Here is a 19678-nt window from a genome sequence, read left to right on the forward strand (position 1 = left end):
AAAAGAGCTGAAAACTTATGCCCGCACAAAACCTGCCCGTGGATGTTTACAGCAGCTTTATTCATAACTGTAAAACTTGGAAACAACCCAGGTGCCCTTCACTAGGTGAGCGGAGAGACTGTGGTACATCCAGAAAATGGAATATTATTCATAGCTAAAAAAGAAATGAGCTATCAGGCCATGAAAAGACATGGAGGAAAGTTAACCACATATCACCAAGTCAAAGCCGCCAATCGGAAAAGGCTAGAGTAGTACGTGATTTCAGGTATATGGAATTCTGGGACATGCAAAACTATGCAGACACTCAAATAACCAGCGGTTATCGGGGTGATGGGGGAGGGAGGGATTTTGGGGGCTCTGCGAAACTACTCTGTGTGATACTATAGTGATGGATACATGTCATTAGAATTTGTCCAGACTCAGAATGTACAATACCAAGAGCAAACCCCAATGTAAACTGTGGTCTTTCAGAGATAATGATATGTAAATGTAGGCTCATCAATTATAACAAATGTGCCACCCTGGTGGGGAATGTTCACAATAAAGGAGGCCGTGCCTTTGTCAGGACAGGGGCAATACCGGAAATCTCTGCACCTACCGTTCAATTTTGTTGTGAACCTAAAATTGTTTTAAAATATAACGTCTATTTTTTTTTAAGTATATAATACAGAGCTTAGCACATTGAAGGTGCCTAATGAGTGATTATCTAATGCCAAATATTTCCTGCCCTATAACACATCACATCTCTTGACCAGCTCGCTCTCCCTGCAAGAGAATGTCCGTCCAAAATAGAACGCCAGGAGCGAGAGACAACTGTGACCTAGGCAAGAATCATGGATGTAGAATTCCAGCAAAAGAAGCCAGTTCAAGACGAGAGCAAGAGCACGTCTTTTTACTTAAATTAAACTGATCTCCACTCCATGATCATGGCCCTGAAGATGCTGCCGGCTGCCAGCTGCTTTGTCAAGGCCGCGCGCCCACCTCCTGCCCTCCGCCATTCTCGGGAGAGTTTACTTGGCCACCAGGCCTCCTCGAGGAGCTTCTCATTCAGATACGACATTCCCCCATCGGCCAAGTATGGGGGGCGGCACACGGTGACCATGATCCCCGGGGACGGCGTCGGGCCCGAACTCATGCTGCACGTGAGGACCGTGTTCCGGCGCGCGAGCGTGCCCGTGGACTTCGAGGAGGTGCAGGTCAGCTCCGCCTCGTCGGAGGGCGACGTCCACGATGCCATCATGGCGGTGCGCAGGAACCGCGTGGCCCTCAAGGGCAGCATCGAGACCGACTACAACCTGCCGCCGTCCCGCAAGTCCCTCAACAACGTGTTCCGCACCTCGCTCGACCTCTACGCCAATGTCACCCACTTCAGGAGCCTGCCGGGCCTGGAGACGCTGCACAGGGACATAGACATCTTGGTGGTCCGGGAGAACACGGAGGGAGAGTACAGCAACCTGGAGTACGAGAGCGTGAAGGGCGTGATCCAGAGCCTGAAGATCATCACGGCCGCCCGGTCTCGGCGCGTCGCCCGGTACGCCTTCCAGCTGGCCCGGGACCTGGGGCGCGGGAAGGTGACCGCCGTGCACAAGGCCAACATCATGAAGCTGGGCGACGGGCTCTTCCTCCAGTGCTGTAGGGAGGTGGCGTCCCGCTACCCCCAGATCGCCTTTGAGACCATGATCGTGGACAACACCACCATGCAGCTGGTGTCCCGGCCCCAGCAGTTCGATGTCATGGTGATGCCCAATCTTTATGGCAACATTGTCAACAGCATCTGCACGGGGTTGGTTGGGGGGGCGGGCCTCGTGCCCGGTGCCAGCTATGGCGCCACGTGCGCCGTGTTTGAGACGGCTGCCCAGCAGCTGGGCAAGCACATAGCCAACAAGAACAAAGCCAACCCCACGGCCATGCTGCTCACGGGCTGCTTGATGCTGGACCACCTGAGGCTGCACGCCTGGGCCGCCTCCATCCGCGCTGCCGTCTTGGCCGCGGTGAAGAACAGAAACGTCCGCACTCTGGACATCGGAGGCCAGGGCACCACGTCGGGGGTCATCCATGAGATCATCAAGCACATCGGTTCTGCCAACTAAGTGGCCGGCGCCTTGGAGGCCCAGCTAGCTCCCGAAGACCTTTGTGACCCACTCTTTGCCTCACTCTGCCCCCTGAGAACCCCCCGCCAGCTTGGCTAGTGTGGACTCTGGACTAAACTAGCTTCTGCTTCAACTCAGAAGAGGTGGGGTGGTGTGTACGTGTGAATGAGTCTGTGTTTGTTTGCTTTTCTAGTAAATTAAAATGCCATCAATGCCATAAACATTGCTTGTTTGAATTTACCAAAACTATTGTGCCATATATTCATTGAGGAATTTTTCTCTGTTTTAATCCACCATTCATACTTCTCTGTGATACGATACACTAAATAAATCAGAGCCGTTTGAGAGTCTTGGGGCTTTCCCAGAACCTGGCACACAGGTTTCTCTCTTTATTTGTGTTATTAAAATTCAGGGAGACAGCCTACAGAGAAGTCTGGCTTCTCTCTAGAGGCTGTTAATGAGTTAATTAGTGCAATAAAATTTGCCTACAAAATATATATTGCAACCTTAATAATAACTAAGGTACCATAAAGCTGAACTAGTAGAGTGCACCCACTCCCTCCTATATATTCCATTTTTCCCCATGGTCTTTTTATGTTAGGAAGGTATTTTTGCTAGTGTAATTTTTCACACATGGACATCCCTGGACATGGCAGCAATCCTGGAAGAGAATTCTTAAATTCCTTCATGTTGGGCTCCAGAGTCCACAGGTCAAATCCCTTCTTAGCAGGTACCGGACCCACGATTCTTTGCTGTACAAACAGAACCATGGACTATAAAGTCCATGCTTACTGCTTCACCATTTTTTATGGTTTAATTTTTAAAGTGAAGAACACTGAGCTAATTTAAATGTTTAATGCCATTTTATTATATTTTATTTACAGTATTTTTAAGGTCATAGTTGAGAAACACATGAACAAAAATGATAATTTTATTAGCACTTGGAAATTATTACTCAAGTAGGAAGGAAGAATAATGATAGTAAAAACGTAGAGTAGTTTTAATGGGCAGGAATGACCTGCAGACAAAGGTGAGGTTGAGAGAAACGGAATCCTTTGTAACGGTTTGGAAACCTCTGTGTCTCAGCTGTGACCTTTGGGTCCTGCCATGGTTCGTGGACCACAAGTTAGAGATGATGGACTTAGACCTCAGTTCCTTATGTTTTCCAGAAGACGCTGGCTTACCCTCTTACCTTGATCTCACCTGTCCTCATTATGTATAAATTCAGGGCCAGGCTTTGGAAAACTAAAAGCTAATATGAAGGGATTCAGTTTGAAGAGGAAGTGATGACCTTCAACCCTATCTAGAGTCTTTCTTGATAAAAAAGGCAAGTAGGGGCAAATTATAAACTATTAACAATGTTCTCTTTGTTGGATACTAGACATGTCAGTGGCCAGGGCTGCCGCTGGCCCATACGGTGCCTCCTTCTGGGTGGATCTAGACCAGCGCCAGAGGCATGGTTTGATGAGTAGAGCCAGCTCATCAGACTGCAGTGTGTTGGCTTGCAGCTCCCCCACCTCCAACGCCGCACGGACCCATGCTGCCACAACCCACATCATTTACTCCGTACCCCTTTTTCTTATGGCTAGGGAAATTTATTCATGGCACAACCAGCCCAGCTGCAAACAGGAGCCCAGCTGTTGGCTTCTATCTGATGGGCAATTATGCTGGTGGGTGCCTTGGGCTGAAGTTGCCCTCTCTGTTAAAGGTGGTTATCTCCAGAATCTTCCCACAGATCTTGGACCACACGGCTGTGATGGGACCTAGTATACCATAGTGGGATTTTCCATTTATCAGTATTAGATTTCCCCACTTAGCTCTGAGCACCTCTAGGGCCAATACTATGTTCTCTTTTTCTTGTCCGCTATAACCCCTAACACAATGACTGGTACATAAAAAATAATGTATGGTTATTGAATCAACCCAAAATTAATGATGTGACTATTGGTACCCCACATTTCTTACGTGTAGGGTGAGATGATAACTTTACCTACCTCATAAGTTCCTTGAAAAGACTGAGTGAGAAGATATGCATGAAGTTGATAGCACCAGGCCCGTCACATGGTTAAGTGCTTGGTGTATCTTAGAAATTATTCTGTGAATTGTTATTCATTATATACCCTTCTAAAATCAAATTCTGAGTTATATGAATTTGTTACTGTCTTTGGAACTCACTGGATAGATTGCTTCATTTACTATTATATTATGGGTTTGTAACTGACTGAACTGGGGCACAAATCCTACCTGCTCACTCATTGAGTCCCCTTGTCTCCCCTTTATTTCTTGAATCCAGCCACCTCTCTTCTTTCTCACTGGTACCTCCTTTCTCATGAGCCTTTATCATCATTGGTAACTTCCTAATTTCTGTTACTTCTAACTTGTGTCGGACCTATAATTTAGCCTCCTTAAAACTCTTTTCTACAGTGCACTCAGTGTGATCTTTCTGAAAGAAAAAATAGGGTCACGTAACTTCCTCCCTTAAAACCTCTTAGTCAACGGCGTTTCTTTGGCCCTAAGAGAAAGTCAGCTGAGCACAGCATGAAAGGCCTCCCGTGTTCTGATCTCTGCTTCCTTCTCTGGGTTCACCATCTCTCCCCCTCTCCCCACCCCAATAACAACACAGTGGGGGTACTCCAAAGGGAGGTTCTGAGTTTATTGCTAAGAGCCGTGCACTCTTTCTAGTTTAGGCCTTTGCACGTGGTCTTGGTGTCTCTCCCCTTCAGGAGATGAGCTCCTCACCCTAGCAGACTAAACGTAATCACCCCCACCTCTGGGAAGCCTTCCTTGACTGACGCTCTTCCCACTGCTGAGACTGAGGGGAGTAGCTCTCCCGGCTCCCCCGGAGCTCTCTGTACGCCCTGCCTAGCGTTTGTCTCTCTGGTTGTCGTTACCTGCTTTCCTTCCCGCTAACCTCACCGCCCAGGGCGTTCCTCGGCCACAGGAGTGGTTGAGTTGAGTCGCCACTAGACCATCAGAACCTAGGACAGGGACAAGCTCTTAGTTTATGCTCACTCTGAATATTTAGGAAAGGACAATCGGAAGGAAGGTGAAAAGGAAGGAAGATTGTCCTGCATTCACGGCTAGGAGTGGAGGACTGGAGGAACTAATCTATTGCAAAATACTCCTGGCTTCAGTCAGTGACCCTTTCTTTACAAGCCGGCTCCTCTGGAACAACACTGAAGCCCTCAAGGCGGTGCAGCAGGTGGTTGGCAGGCTGCCTTTGTTTCCTGAGAAGATTTCTGTACTACATTTACAGGACAATTTTATTTTAGGCTTTATCAGTTTACTCTGCTTTGTTTAAAGTCCTGATGTTATAAAGAGTAGCAACTACAAGTTGTCTGACTTTTCTCTGAATTAACTCTTTCTCATTGTGGATCTGTTTTAGTTCATGGCCTTACAAATCACTCAGTCTCTCAAGTTGCATAGCTAACATGTGTCCCAGCTCTTCTGTGTAGGGGCTCTGTGACACTGGATAAGTGACTTAACCTCTCTGATCTCCAGTTTATTCACCTGGAAAATAAAGGTAAATACTTACCCTCATAGGATTGTAGTAAATATTAAATAAGATCGCTTTAGTTGTCTGTGGCTGCATAAGAAACCACTTCAAAACTTAGTGGCTTAAAACAAGTGATTATTGCCCTGGCCGGGTGGCTCAGTTGGTTAGAGCATCATCCTGATATGCCAAGCTTATGGTTTGATCCCTAGTCAGGGCACATACAAGAATCATAAATAAGTGGAGCAACAAATTGACCTCCCTCCCTCCCTCCCTCCCTCCCTCCCTCCCTCCCTCCCTCCCTCCCTCCCTCCCTCCCTCCCAAAATCAGTTGGGAATATGCAGCATATTTGCTGGCAGCTGATTACAGAGCTAGACAGTGTGTGAAGGGAGGCACTTACTCCTTGGAGTTCCCCTGACAACTTGAGCAACATGCGAACTCAATATGGTAAAGTGTTCTCCACACCAAAATGAATTTGCTTACGCTGATATGGGAGCTCTGTGTATTGCATTTGTGACTGCGCCAAGAAACACAAGTTGAAGAGAAAGGAGACATACTTCAAATGGAAAAAATGGCTCAACTTCACAAAAGCAATTAAAAAACATTGGTTTGTCTCGCCACCAATTTTGCAAATGCTTAGAAACAAACACATTCTGAATGAACACAGTGTCAGTTGAGGAAGACTCTAGTCTGGCTCCCAACAGTGCTTGGTTTGCTACAGTTAAAGCCAAACTTAGTTTATGCAAAATGGATATAGATGAATGAATGTTGCTACAAAGAGAGAGAAAATATGTCCAAGTACAAGTGATTTCCCCCATTTTCTGTCCCTTAGAAAAAAAGGAATTGCCTTAAATTCAAATCCTTGTAACGTTCTCATGCTATCAGGTGTTCTCTTAGTATTTTTCTTTAATAAGAAGAAACTCCTTGAGGGGGGAAAAATGACATTAGCAATGCCATTTTGGGACTTTTATAGAAATTATCTGGATGATGAATTTTAAAAAGAGGCTATATATATATATATATATATATATATATATATATCCCTCATGAAGAGTCAGCCATTATTCCCGGGAGAGTGTTCTCACAGTGGCGGGTATTGTATGGCATCCTATGCATGCCTTTTAAAAATCACTTACTCAAGCGGCTTAGTTTTTTGGGCACATTGTAGAGATCACTAACACTTACTTATAGACAAATGGGGAAACAAGTATTCCTAATATTATGCAATTGGATTCTTGTGACTTCGCTTGACATTTTCAATGAAAGTATCCAACAGAGATTCAAAAAGCGCTTTATCTCAACAGCGCAGACAGATGGGATAGGCCTGGAAAACTTTAGAGAAGCTGAAAAGTGGCTTTGGGTTGGGGAAGACCTTTGAGGTCAAGATTCATAGGAAGAAATTAAATGAAACTATTCTATGATGTCATGGTAAAGGAAAGGTAATATTTCTAAATTAATTTATTATTTAATTAATAACCTGTGCATAATAAATGAGACCATAAATCAAACATTATACGTAGGTAGCTATCTAGTTAATATGTTCCTCAAAGTCATTCAACTTTGCCCAGCATGTATGTCCCCCTCCCTCCCTCCCTCCCTCCCTCCCTCCCTCCCTCCCTCCCTCCCTCCCTCCCTCCCTCCCTCCCTCCCTTCCTTCCTTCTATCTTATTAATAAACAGGGAACCATTCTCCTCATTTTTGAGGGTTGCTTCTTATTTAGGCATTTACATTATATCCTAAATGGAACTTTCTGTGGGAAAAGGGAAGAAAGGAGACTTTGAAGTTACCGTGCAGTAATATACAATAGCAAAGGAAGAAGCCGAGGGATCTGGATATACAAGCAGCAGTGTGGAAAGAAATGCAAAGGAAATTCAAATGCAATCATGCTTAACTACGTAAGGTGGTGGCTAAAGCCCACCAAAGTTACTTCATCTAGTTTTGGTCTTTCAAATTGATATAAGATGTTATTTCTGCAAAAAGTCAAGTTGATCAAAAATAAGCTTCACTTCAAGCCATCGAAAAAAGAGGTGGGAAAACCTGATTTATAAACAACATGTTTTCTGCAGGATAAGAAAAGTCTCTGGGATTGATTCTTTCAGGGGATTCATGCCGTGATGGAATTAGGTTATTTTGATCTGTATTTTATTTTTGCCAGCAGTGAGATACTTGTTTACATGGTAACTTCATCTGTTTGTTCGTCCGCTTACATTTACAGAATGTTGCTTGTCTTCCATGGAGAATTTGCTGTGAGCTGGTGCTGTGCAAGCCACAGAGGCTGCAGCCTTACAAATCCAGGGCCTTTCTCTCCAGGATCTCACGGGGTTGAGGGAATCAGCAATCTTTGGGCAGTTACAACGGATTATACTTGTAAAAGTGTCGTCATGAGTACAAAGACACTGACAGCCGGGAGAGCTGTCGTCACAGGCCACCATCTGCTCATTACCTGATGTTCAAAGCTTTTCCTTCCCCCCACCACTTCTTGTCTTGCGTATACTTACTGTTGAACTCCTTTTACCTACAGAAACTTGCCCTGGTTATGTTCTTCTAGAAGGCGAGAGTTTCAAGATTTAAGGTGAACATCTGATTTTTCTATGAAGTGATTTTGGGGGGGGGATAATGAACTCTCTACATTGATGAATTAACCTGATTAGATGCCTCTTCGTACTTGGCTCAGATTCCTGTGATGAGAAGATTCATTGTTTTTCTTAAGCGGCCCCCAGCCCACCCGCTGCCTCTTCAGAGCCTTTCTCTCCTCTCCCGTTTCTCTCCGCAGTCGCCCCGCGAGCAGGCAGGCTCCAGGAGTCTGCTCTTTGCAGCACGCTTCTTGTTTCCTTCCTGCTCCTCGCATGCCTTCTTGATAGTGAAGTATGTTTCTAGAGAGAGGCCACTGTCCCTTCCGTTTTGCTGGGCGAGCTCCCTGCCCTGCTTCCCTTTTGATCTCTTGCTCCACCTGGAAATGGCCTTGGGGCTCATTGGAAATCTCATTTACCCCCCTCAACCGTCCCTCGGTCTGCCCCCTTGGTTGCCCGGGAAGCTGTCCGTAGGCCCCGGCCTCTGCCTGGGTCAGCACAGTTCCGGTGCCATCCGGACTTCCCCGTGGCCAGAACATTCCCACACCCGGGGTCAGCTAATAAACCGACCTCAGCGGCAACGTTTCTGATGAGAAGAGCCCTGTGACTCTTCTACCTACACCATTCATCCTTTTTCCCAGAAGCAACCTTCCTGCAAAAGAGATTGTCAACTCTCGCTCTCCTCCTCTGAGGCTCTTTGGTATCAGGTTAGAGCCTCCAGAAACGGGCAGCTGAAGGCCTGAGCATTACTTGCCCATGGTTATTGTTTTCAGCCAGACTGACAGATGCTTTTCCGGGCGCCTGGCTGAGCTTCAGGGGAAAGAGCTTAAACTGCAGGGGGGAGCAAAGGACTTCGCTCCCGGGATCCCCGCGGAGCTAAGAGCAGTCTGTGGGAAGCCATCTATACAAACAGAAATAAACACGCCCCGGGATGCCAGGAGCCTATTTTCAGCTTTATTAAGCTATTTTCAGCTTTATTAAGAAACCCGTGTTTAATTTTTCCAGTCGTCTCCCGTCCCGTGCCTTTCGCTTTTCTCGGCGTGCGGATCCGTGAGAGCCCTTGGGGAGACTGCTCCCCCTAGAAACTCCCTGGGCGAGGCCTGGAGACTGCCGAGGGCCTCGCTCCAGACTTGACCTTCACTGCCTTCTCGCGAGGGAGCCCGCTCCTGGTCACATGTCGCCTGCGCCTCAGTCTGGGGAAAGTTTTTGCTGTTGGTCATTTTTTTCCTTTTAAAAAGTTTCTTGGACCCAAATAGGTTGGTCACCTGTAATGAGTCAGACACTGCTCTAGACCAGGGTTAGCAATTTGTGGGTGTGTGTGTGGGGGGAGTAAGTATTAGAAAGTAAATATTTTACACATTGCGGGCTCTATGGTCTCTGTTGCAGCTCTCCTGTTCTCCCATTTAAAAGTTATGGGAGCCACAGACAGTAAATGTAGCTGTGTTCTATAAGACTGTATTTAAGGACACTGTAATTTAAATTTCACATAACTTTCACATGTAACGTATACTGTTTTTCTCCTGATTCTTTTCAACCATTAAAAAGTGGAAAAGCCATTCTTTGTTCGCGTGCCACACAAAAACCAGCCTGTGGGCCATAATTTATGACCCAGTGCTCTAGGCGAAGGGGCTAAAGTAATGAACGAGGCGGAAACCTTGATCTCGTGTGACTTTCATTTTCCAGGAGGGAAAACAGTGAGCATGAAAACACACAAATAATGAATGTTATGTCAACTTCGAAGGGCTAGGAAGAAAGAGGGAGGCAAAAATTCAAAATAAAACATAGGTATTGTGAGTGAGGGCAGCTGGCGGTAGGAGGGTGAGGGATGTGAGCTGCTTTGGGTGGTCAGGGAGGGCTTCTTCAAGGCCGCATCTGCGTTGGTCTCCCAGTGATGCCAGCGAGACCTGAGAATGTCTGGTCCGAGTAGAAGGACCAGCGAAGGCAAAGCCTGAGTCGGGATGAGCTCGGGTGTTTGAAGGAGCAAGAGGATCGGCCTGGCTGGAGAGGCCGCTGCAGAGGGAAGAGGGGCCTGTGGTGAGAACGGAAGGCAGTGCTAGGCCGGGTCGGACTCTGGGCCAGAGGAAGGGCTTTGGGTTTTTTCATGTGTCAGTGCTAGACTGTAGGTAGGTTTAAAGCTGGAAGGTGATGGGAAATGGTTTAGGCCTTGGGACAGGTCACTTTGGCTACTGCGGGGATGAGGGACTGTGGTGGGGAAGGAGAGTGGAGGCCAGGAGAGCAGTCAGGGGCCGGTCCAAAATAGAGGCTTCTCCATGGGCTCTTCTAACACTTTTCTTAGCCTGTGTATCTGGCAGGGGCTGAGGTGCAGGGGAGAGAGAGTGATGCAATATGCAGCTGGGGTCGGCCTACCAAATGAGATTTTCATCAATAACACCACCAAGAAGTTAAGTCCGTATTATCTAACCTTAGTAATGCTCACAGGAGTAGCTGTTTGTGGGGTGCTTGCCAGGTGTGCTGTTGCTTCATTTAATCCTCAGGGCAGTTTTGCAATTGTCTTTATCTACTCTCTAGATGAAGACACTAATATGCTAATAAGGTTTGTCAGTGGGCCAGAAGTCTCAAAACTGGTAGGTGGAAAGGGAGTCTAGGACCCACTGTTCTCTGGCTCTTAAGCATGGGATCAGTTCACTTACATTCCAGTTATCTCCCACTGTCCATCTAAGTGTTGCGGCTTAAAACGGCAGGGATTTATTACCTCTCATGATTTGGAGGTTGGCTGGGCTCAGTGAGTGGTTCTTCTGCTCCATGGGCTGCTGACTACGATTGTAGCATGAGGCTGTTCACAGATGGGAGCTCGTCAGGCCCTGAAATATCCAAGATAACCTCACTCCCATGGCTGGCAGCTGGTGCCAGTTGGCTGGGGTGTCTCTGTTCTCCTGCATGTGACATCTCAGCCATCATTAGGTTCGACAGGCTTTCTTACTATAGGGTGGATGGGCTTCAAGAGGGAGCATTCCAGAAAGACAAGCCCCAGTGTGCAAGGGCTTATTGAGCTTGGCTTGTATTACACTCAATGATGTCATTACCTCAGAGAAAGTCCTAAAGCCAAGTCCAAAATTAAAGGGGAAAGAGACCCCACATGGGAGGTGGGTTCATTGGGATGACATTATCTATGTCAGTATCTATGACATTGTTATCATAGCTTCTGCTTTTATACAGAAATGTATAGGAACTATTTCTTCCTTTGTGGTATATCAAGACTCTTCTCAGCAACTAAGGATAAGCTAAGGTACCAGATGTGTATTAATTCATGTGTTGACTAAACATATATTGGGTTCCTACCATGAGTGAAGCGCTGCAAAGAAGAACTGGATAAGATATGGGTCCTTCCGCCAAGGTGCTTAGAGTCTGGAAGAAAATATTGTGCTACCAGACGAGTACCTAAAAAATACAGATACAGGTCAGTGGATAGAATATATGCATTGAGGTATTTTACAAATTGCTCCTATTGGCGGGCTGTATACATTTTAGAAAGATGTTCTTGTTATACATTATGTACCTTTCTCCTGGTTGCTATGATTTTCTACATCATGAAAGAAATTGAAACATTTATTCCTCCAGAAAATTAGAGGGCTTTGTGAAAAATCAATTTTTCTCAAAGATGAACTAATGTCTAGGTTAATTCAGTGTTTGAAGAAGTAGCATTTCATCTGCCACTCTGACCTCCAGCTTTGTTTGATCTCTGACTGGTTTTGGTCACTAAGCAGTATTGATTGTTTCCCATTGAAACTTTCCAAGGGTCAGCATCTTATAAAAAACAACAACAAAAAAGCCACTGGCATGAAAAATTCCAGTCTACTCATCCTGTCTATGACAGACCTCTGAGGAATATAAAATTTTACATATAAATAGATACTCATTTAATTTGAATGTCTAAGCTCAGACCTGCTGTTCATTGTTATAATATAGGTGTTTGGTGTTCTAATGAAATTTAAAAAACAAAAACAAAAAAAGCTACAATACCATTTAACATGTGCTTACAATATTTCAGACACTGTCTAAATGCCTCCTATCATTTCCTTTTGCCCTTGTACATGTCTGTAATTATCTTTCTTAGATAAGGAAGTTTTAAGTAAAAAGGCTAAGTAACTTGCCCCAGACACAGAGCCAGGGCTTGAACCCTGGTCCTCCTGATTCCCAGGCCCATTTCCTTCACCTCTATGTAACACAGAAGTAGCAAGAGGAAGAACATTGGAATGGCTTCAGGAGGTGAGGTCTAGCCTAAGTACTGAACTAGGGAGCTCTGTGATCTGACAAATTAGCTTTTCTTGCTTGAAAAAAAAGGTAACCCTCTTCTCTGAAGCACAGACATTGTAGCCCATATTTCTATGCTAATTTAGAGCCTACATTTTCGTCAGAGTTTACATGGTATTTTCTGCATTCCTAATCTCCCTCACCCTGCTCGGCTTTTTCTTTCTTTTTTTTTTACTTAGTATTTATTACTTAATCTATGTCATCTGCTTGGCTATTCTTTCTTGTTCATTTTCTGTCTCGCCTTCCCTAGGACAAGATCAGTGAGAGCAGGGATTCTTGTCTGCTTTGCTTAAAGATGAATGCCAAGTGCTTCCAAAACTTTCCAGCACGTGGGAGCCCCAACAAGTGAATAGTATACTTTTCTTTTAAGGACTATGGTGGTGGGGGGTAGGAAGAAGCATTTCAGGATAAACAATATGCTGTGAGACAGGACAGTAAGACATTTGGTGTCTTGGTTTTTTGAGGAGTTTAACTTATGTCGGAAGTAAGAGGGAGATGCAGACGAGGCTATAGGTAGGATGCTCAGTACAGCTGGTCTTCAGTGTCACACACAAGAGTCCAGATTTTATTTGTCAGGTAATAGAAAGCCGGTTTGATCACCAACACTTATTAGGACACCAAAATTCTAGGGGTGCAATGGTTGGTTCTAAGAGATAACCCTTGAGGCTTGGAAGTGACATTTAACTTTCTGCTCAGTTGTATGGTCAATCTTTCCTGGGAAATGACAAGAGCAATCAAGGAAATAAGAAAAGATGTTATACTCTGAGCTCAGTGAGAAAAATGTGCAGATGCACTTGCAGATGTGTTATTCCTTATTTATGGTAATTGAATTTTAAATTTAATTTAGCAGTAAAAATCTGCTATTTAAAGGATTGTTACACTGTAAAAGACTTGAGAAGCACATGGATGCTAAGGGTACTTAGAACATCATTTGGTTCCTGATGGGTGACAAGAATAAATACATCCAAATTAATCATAATTGCCATTCTAGCAAGTAAAATGCAGCTATGTGTTTATCAAAAGGATGCTTCCAAAAGATATGAAAAGACTATGATAAATTCGGGGCAAAACACTCATGCTACAAAGCCGTGTGGTGAACAAGGCTCCCAAACTGTCTACACTGCATGATCTAGACAATAGAGATTTTATGTATGTATTGCATTTATTATAAACATGCCATAAGCATCATTTTAAGAAAATAGCTGCATATTATTCTATTTGGGGCACTTGCAACCATCTGTTTAGCCTTTTACACACTTTTGGACAGTTCAGTTTCCAAATTTTCATAATCCTAACTAACATTGCAATGACTCTCTTTGCGCACTTTCCATATTAAGGGTTATTTCCCAAAGAGACCATACTCACAGTGGAACAACTTTGTCAAAGGGTAAGAATTATTTTTGCATCCATTTTGTCTGCTAATTTGGCAAATAGAAATTAGCACTTGATAATGTTTCTTTCTTTTTTTTTTTTTTTAATTACTCACAAGGTTGAGATTAGACTTAGTTGTTTCCGCTTCTCTGAAATACCTGCTCATGCAACTGTAGACGTTTTATCTATAGGAGCCTCGTGTTTTCCATTTGGACTCACACTCAGAATTCTCTCTACACAGAAGCCAAGGCTCCCAGTGAAGCCAGATTGTCAATATACTGAAACTATGAATCAATTCATTGGAACAGTTGGTCAACCTGCCGACATGACGGGTCATTTCATCTATGCGAGCGGATCAATTTAGTGAAACATCTGGTGGAATAAAGGTGCATCCAATAAATCATGTTAGAAAGTAAAGCTGAAAATCAGATGATGAGCTGCGCAGGCCAGTCCGTGCCTTGCTCATGAGTTCGCACACACCCCCTTTCCGATTTTTTTCAAAGAATAACAACAAGGATGGTAAAAAGTTCAGGAAGCAGCGGCTTCTGCACGTGCGCAAGGAGCCTCGGTGCTAACTGCAGGGTGTCAGTGTTTTATCTCCCTTCTGGCTGGGCGTCCTGAGGATAATCTTCCCTGGAATTAACAGCCTCCGCCGTCTCCTTTCAGCGACCCTTCGCGGCTGAAATTCTCATCGACTTCATTTAATAAATGAGGAAGCTCCTTCCCTCATTTATCATGGGCTGTGCTCTGCGCTTGGGTTCATGCCAGATCCAGAGATAAGGGAATAATAGGAAACTATTTGAAACGATGAGGGCAAGGTTACTACCCTGGAGGTGGAAGAGGGGATTTTTTTTCACCTGACCCCGTGGAAGTTTATTAGTAGTGATATCTCCCAACTTTGCCATCACGACCCCGAGACGTAATAACACTTAGGGGTGGTGGGAGCCGTGGTCAGCAGGCATAGAAGGGGCCTGAGGCCTTTTCATCTCATCCCACGCCTTGAATGGGAATTGATGCTTGAATTAGAGGTTGGTTTTGTGAAGAATTAGGGTGCGAAGTTAACAGCATACCTTGTCTTATGATTTTCTCTTCAGGTATGCAATTTGTGTATGTGTTTCTTTGGATATTTGCTTTAAAAATAGACACTCTAACTGCATTGTGGCTCTAGTATTATGCTGGTGGAATGAGCCTTGGTCTTGCATCAGGGGATGCTGTTTTGTCCTGGCAGGTGTCATGTGCTCTCAACATCAACAGCCCTTTAGCTAATTAAAATTTAGCAGATGTTAGTATCCATGTGGCATGAATAGGATTATACCTGATCTGTTATAGATGAAAGTATTCCAGTCATTTAACCCACTTTCAGCTAGCTCCAAAAATATATTTACAGGGGTGGGCAAAACCAGGTTTACAGTTGTGAGTATTTGAAACACAGAGTTTATTCTTGTATTATTATTTATTTATTAATTATTGTACTGTTGCTTTGTAAAACCTGTAAACCTATATTTGCCCATCACTGTGTGTGTATGTGTATGTATACGTGTATATATACATATAAATATGTATGCATATGTGTGTGTTTTCATAAACGTAAATTAAGATAACAGGAAAAATGGACAGTTCCTTTCTCCTTTTAAAAAATTATTTAACACCTGTTCCCAGACACATTCACACATTCTTATAGATACATAAGAAAACACTTCCCCACCCCCAAAAAAATGGCTCACAATAAAGGTATAGTTGTTTTCAACTCAGCCAGGCGTGGTTCCTTTCTAGACTCTCTGTCCTGAGCGTCTAGCTACAGCGATGGGGCAGAGATCTAACCATGTCCCTCAAAAACTGTTCAAGGACAGGAACAGTAGACCTGCATTTGCACTATGATAAGGTGTAAGGACACAGCTCTCTTGCTTTAATTCTAAGCTAAAAGCCTTTTATATTCTTTCAAAGAAAAGGCCCAGCTGAACCTCTGCTTTACCAAGCAGACTGAACCACAGTTCAGCAGCCTGGCAGACTCAATGGGCCAAGAACCCAAGATCCAATTTTATTTGATGAATGATAGAAACAAACCTTGTATTCAGGATTAATTTTTTTTAAAAATTATTAAAGGAGTATAGTTCTCTGTTCTTATTTCACCTTAGAAGGCTTCAGGGCTGTTTGTCATAGATCAAAACCAAACTAAATGAAAAGTTCTTGTGAAATCAAACTATTAGGCTAAGCACTGTCAGGCACTCGTAGGAAACAGCACGAGCGGTGCAGAGTCAGACAGCTCTAGGTTGGAACCTTGGCTTTCTCACCTACCACTGAGCAACTGGAGCAAGTTACTCAAATGCTCAGAGTCTGGGTATCTTCATCCATAAAATAAGGGCCAAACAGTAAACGCCTCGTGAGGTTGTTGCAAAGCCTCAAGGAGACGTTGCATGTAAGGGAGGGTACCGTGAGTGTATCCTAGAGGTAACGATATCGGTGGGTATAGCACCCGTGTTAGAGGAAGCAGCCAGATTTGAAAATCTAGTTTTTGAGCAAAGACACCAAGAAAGCAAGTTGCTGAGAATGGGGGCAAGTCTGGCTCCCTAAGCTCTCTGAGAGGGCCGACAGAGGGTCATCGGGGCGACGGAAGCCTCGTAAGCCTGGCCTGGAAGACCCTGCATTTCCCTGCCGGGTGCGGAGGACTGCATGTAACGGCTCTGGGTCTGCAATGGGATGGGAACCGCATGAACTATCCCTGTGAGGAACAGTCAGGTGTCTTATTCTCCTGTCCTAGAGCCTGTGGTTCCATTTCCAAGATTACTGTGTCTTCCAGGAAGGAAGCTGTTTTTTAAAGGGAACATCAAGACCTTATGTGTTCTTTTATTTCTCTAAAATCCTGTTTTCGTTTTGTTCTTTCTCTTCTCTCCGACTCACTCCCAGTTCTTCAGCTTTACCTTAAAGTTTATCTAGCAGCGGGAAATCATTTTCTTATGACATTATCTTGGGATAGCATCATAAACCACTGACATTATCTCTAATTGTAGACACAGTAAATGGTTTAATTTCCTCCTTGAACCACTTTGCACTGCATGTCACGTTGTAGGGAATTCTCATAGGTTGGTGGTTCGGAAGGGGGGCAGTCAAGCAGAGAGTGGTGTTACAGCCCCTGTGCGGGTTCAAGGGCAGGGAGGGCTTTGCATGTTGGTGTGGAAGGGGAGGGGGCTGACAAGGGACGGGGCTGGATCCTGCAGAGCCCTGAGTGCATGTTAAGTGTTTTCATCAGTATCTGATGAGCATCAGTTGAAAGGTTTAATTTGTGTACAATCTGTCCTTTAAGTTAACTGAGCTTTCCTTCCAAACTTCAGTGTGTGGGCTGCAGACACCAGGCGAGAAACCGATATAGTACCTTTATGAGCTGAAAATTAATCTGTGTGTTTCAGTAACAAAATCTGTTGCTTCACATAGAGTTTAATGACTCTGAAGAAGCTTATTGATGCTATCAGGAAGCCAATACATTTGCAAAAAGAAATGCATTATCCACGCTATAAAATTAAATGTTGCATTGCAAAGCAATACACCAAATATCTATTTAGTCAATTTTTGTAAACTAAATGTTATAAAATTATATTGGAACAAAAGAGGCAGCATAAATCTACGGCAATATATTTCTTCAAGAAGTTTATTTTGTTTGCCTGTATTGATAGGCAGGTTTTAATTACCTTTTTACAAAAGTATTTCCCATGCTTGGACAAAGATGTACATTCTTTTGCCCATGTTGTTTTTTAGTTTTGCATATGTCTGATCGGAGCTTCGAGGGCATATACATTTTAGGAACCACTATTGGCATAAAATTAAATACATATTTATTATCTTTTTGTTAAACAAATATTAATAACATGTCCCTGTGTACCTGGGATTCTGTTTTAAAAACCTCTAAAGTAGATCATGACCTTACATGCCTAGGTTAACTTCCAATGCAAAAACTGGAGCTATCCACAAGGCATTCTGAACATATCCTGTATAATGTATAATCGTCTCATTTTGCCTAAAAAGAAGTTGAATAACCTCTTCTGATACCTAAGGAAATAACAGCCAGTATTTACTGAGCAACTACTATATGCGAGGCACTTTACATATTGTCTCATTTAATCCTCACAAACGAAGAGGTAATTACCATAATTACCCTGTTTTATAGAGAAATAAGCTAAGGTGCAGAAAGGTTAAGTGACTTGTTCTGCCTGTGTGCACAGCCAGCAAGAGTTAGCGTTCGGATATGAATCCGGGCAGCCTGACTGGAGATTCCATATTCTTAGCATCTGCCTGGCAGCGCACTGTTCCAATGGGGGTGGCCCTTTTAGAAAGGATGTTTCCTTTTATATGGTAATTCTTTGTCTCTTTCTTTTTGGAATGGCTACTTTGTGCAGCTTGATATTAACACATACCGCCTGAAATAAACTAACTCACCGGGCTGGCGGGGCTCAGCGGTTGAGCATCGACCTATGAACCAGGAGGTCACGGTTCTGTTCCCGGTCAGGGCACGTGCCTGGGCTCGGGCTCCATCCCCAGTAGGGGGCGTGCAGGAGGCGGCCGATCAATGAATCAATGACTCTCTCTCATCACTGATGTTTCTGTTTCTCTCTCTCTCCCTTCCTCTCTCTGAAATCAATAAACACATATTTAAAAAATAAAAATAAACTAGCCCCCCCTGCAAAATAATTAAATGATATGCACTGATGATAATAATAACAGCTACCGTGAATCAAACCCTGATTATGAACCAGACACTGGGCTCAGTACTTTACACTTTCTCGTTTCCTTCTCAATTCCCTGGGGAAGGTATAACTATTCCCTTCTCACAGACCAGGACACAAAAGCTCGGAGGAATGACGTAAACTGTCCTTGGCATGGCAAAAGTTAGACTATAGTCGCAACATGGATAGACCTTGAGAATATCCTGCTGAGTGAAATAAGTCAGTCAAAATAAGCTAAGAACCATGTGATTTCACTCATAGGTGGGATATAAAACTGAAAGTAACAAATGAACAAGAAAAACAAACAAACAAAAACCCACAGAAAACAGTAAGGTGGTTACCAGAGGGTGGGGAGTTGCAGGGCAGTAAAGGGTAAAGGGGATCAAATACAGGGTATCCCCCAAAATGTATACACACTATGTCTGTAGATTCTATTACATTTTGAAAATGAAATGTATTTTAATAAATACTGCTTTTATAATTATTCCAAATGTGTATACATTTTTGAGGGACACCCCGTGTATGGTGACAGAAGATGATCTGACTTTGGGTGGTGGGCACACAATATAATATATAGATGATGTATCATAGAAATATACACTTGAAATAATTTTTTTTTAATTTAAAAAAGTAAGAATGTAGTATATATCTGAGTAATATGCAAGTCTCTGCTCTCAACCTAGTCCATGAAATTGTCTCCACTATGCACCTTTGCTTGCAGTGCAGATATGGATAGATATAAAAGCCAGAGGTGGAGAAGAGAAATATTTTATGGCTTTTCAAAATATGAGCTCTTGCACTGCAGTTTTTTACAACCCAAATATCACTGCATTTAATTAAGCCATCTCCTCGTGTGTACCTCTCAGGGGAGATGGAGATCAGAGTGTCCTTCCATGTAAGTAGCCCTTTGTATTAGGAGTCTCCTTCCCCAGCCTCCTTGTTTACATGGTAGACGGGCATGAAACCATCATGCCCCTGAGCCATTTGATTTTTCCTGTTAGATTATTTGTCTGGTTTCTTTCGTTTCCTTTAAAAATTCAGATTCTTTAAATCTTCCCTATCAGTGAAGCCTGACAATCTGGCTAGTTGTTCCTGAGTGCTTACCATTGGACAAGCCCATGTGAGCTCTCCTTCAGGATTCACAGCACTTACCATTGGACAGGCCC

At 43.9% G+C, this 19678-nt stretch overlaps 1 protein-coding gene and 1 pseudogene across 7 annotated transcripts in view; both read left to right on the forward strand.

Moving 5' to 3' along the window:
• NELL1 (neural EGFL like 1) overlaps positions 1-19678 on the forward strand; it is a 618076-nt gene that overhangs the window by 412277 nt on the left and 186121 nt on the right. The window lies entirely within an intron of this gene.
• On the forward strand, positions 921-2090 carry LOC308564911 (isocitrate dehydrogenase [NAD] subunit gamma, mitochondrial pseudogene; annotated as a pseudogene). Its single transcript has one exon. The product of its transcript is annotated as an isocitrate dehydrogenase [NAD] subunit gamma, mitochondrial pseudogene (transcript).

This window comes from Miniopterus schreibersii, assembly GCF_964146895.1.
Source record: "Miniopterus schreibersii genome assembly, chromosome: 12".
Classification (NCBI taxonomy): domain Eukaryota; kingdom Metazoa; phylum Chordata; class Mammalia; order Chiroptera; family Miniopteridae; genus Miniopterus; species Miniopterus schreibersii.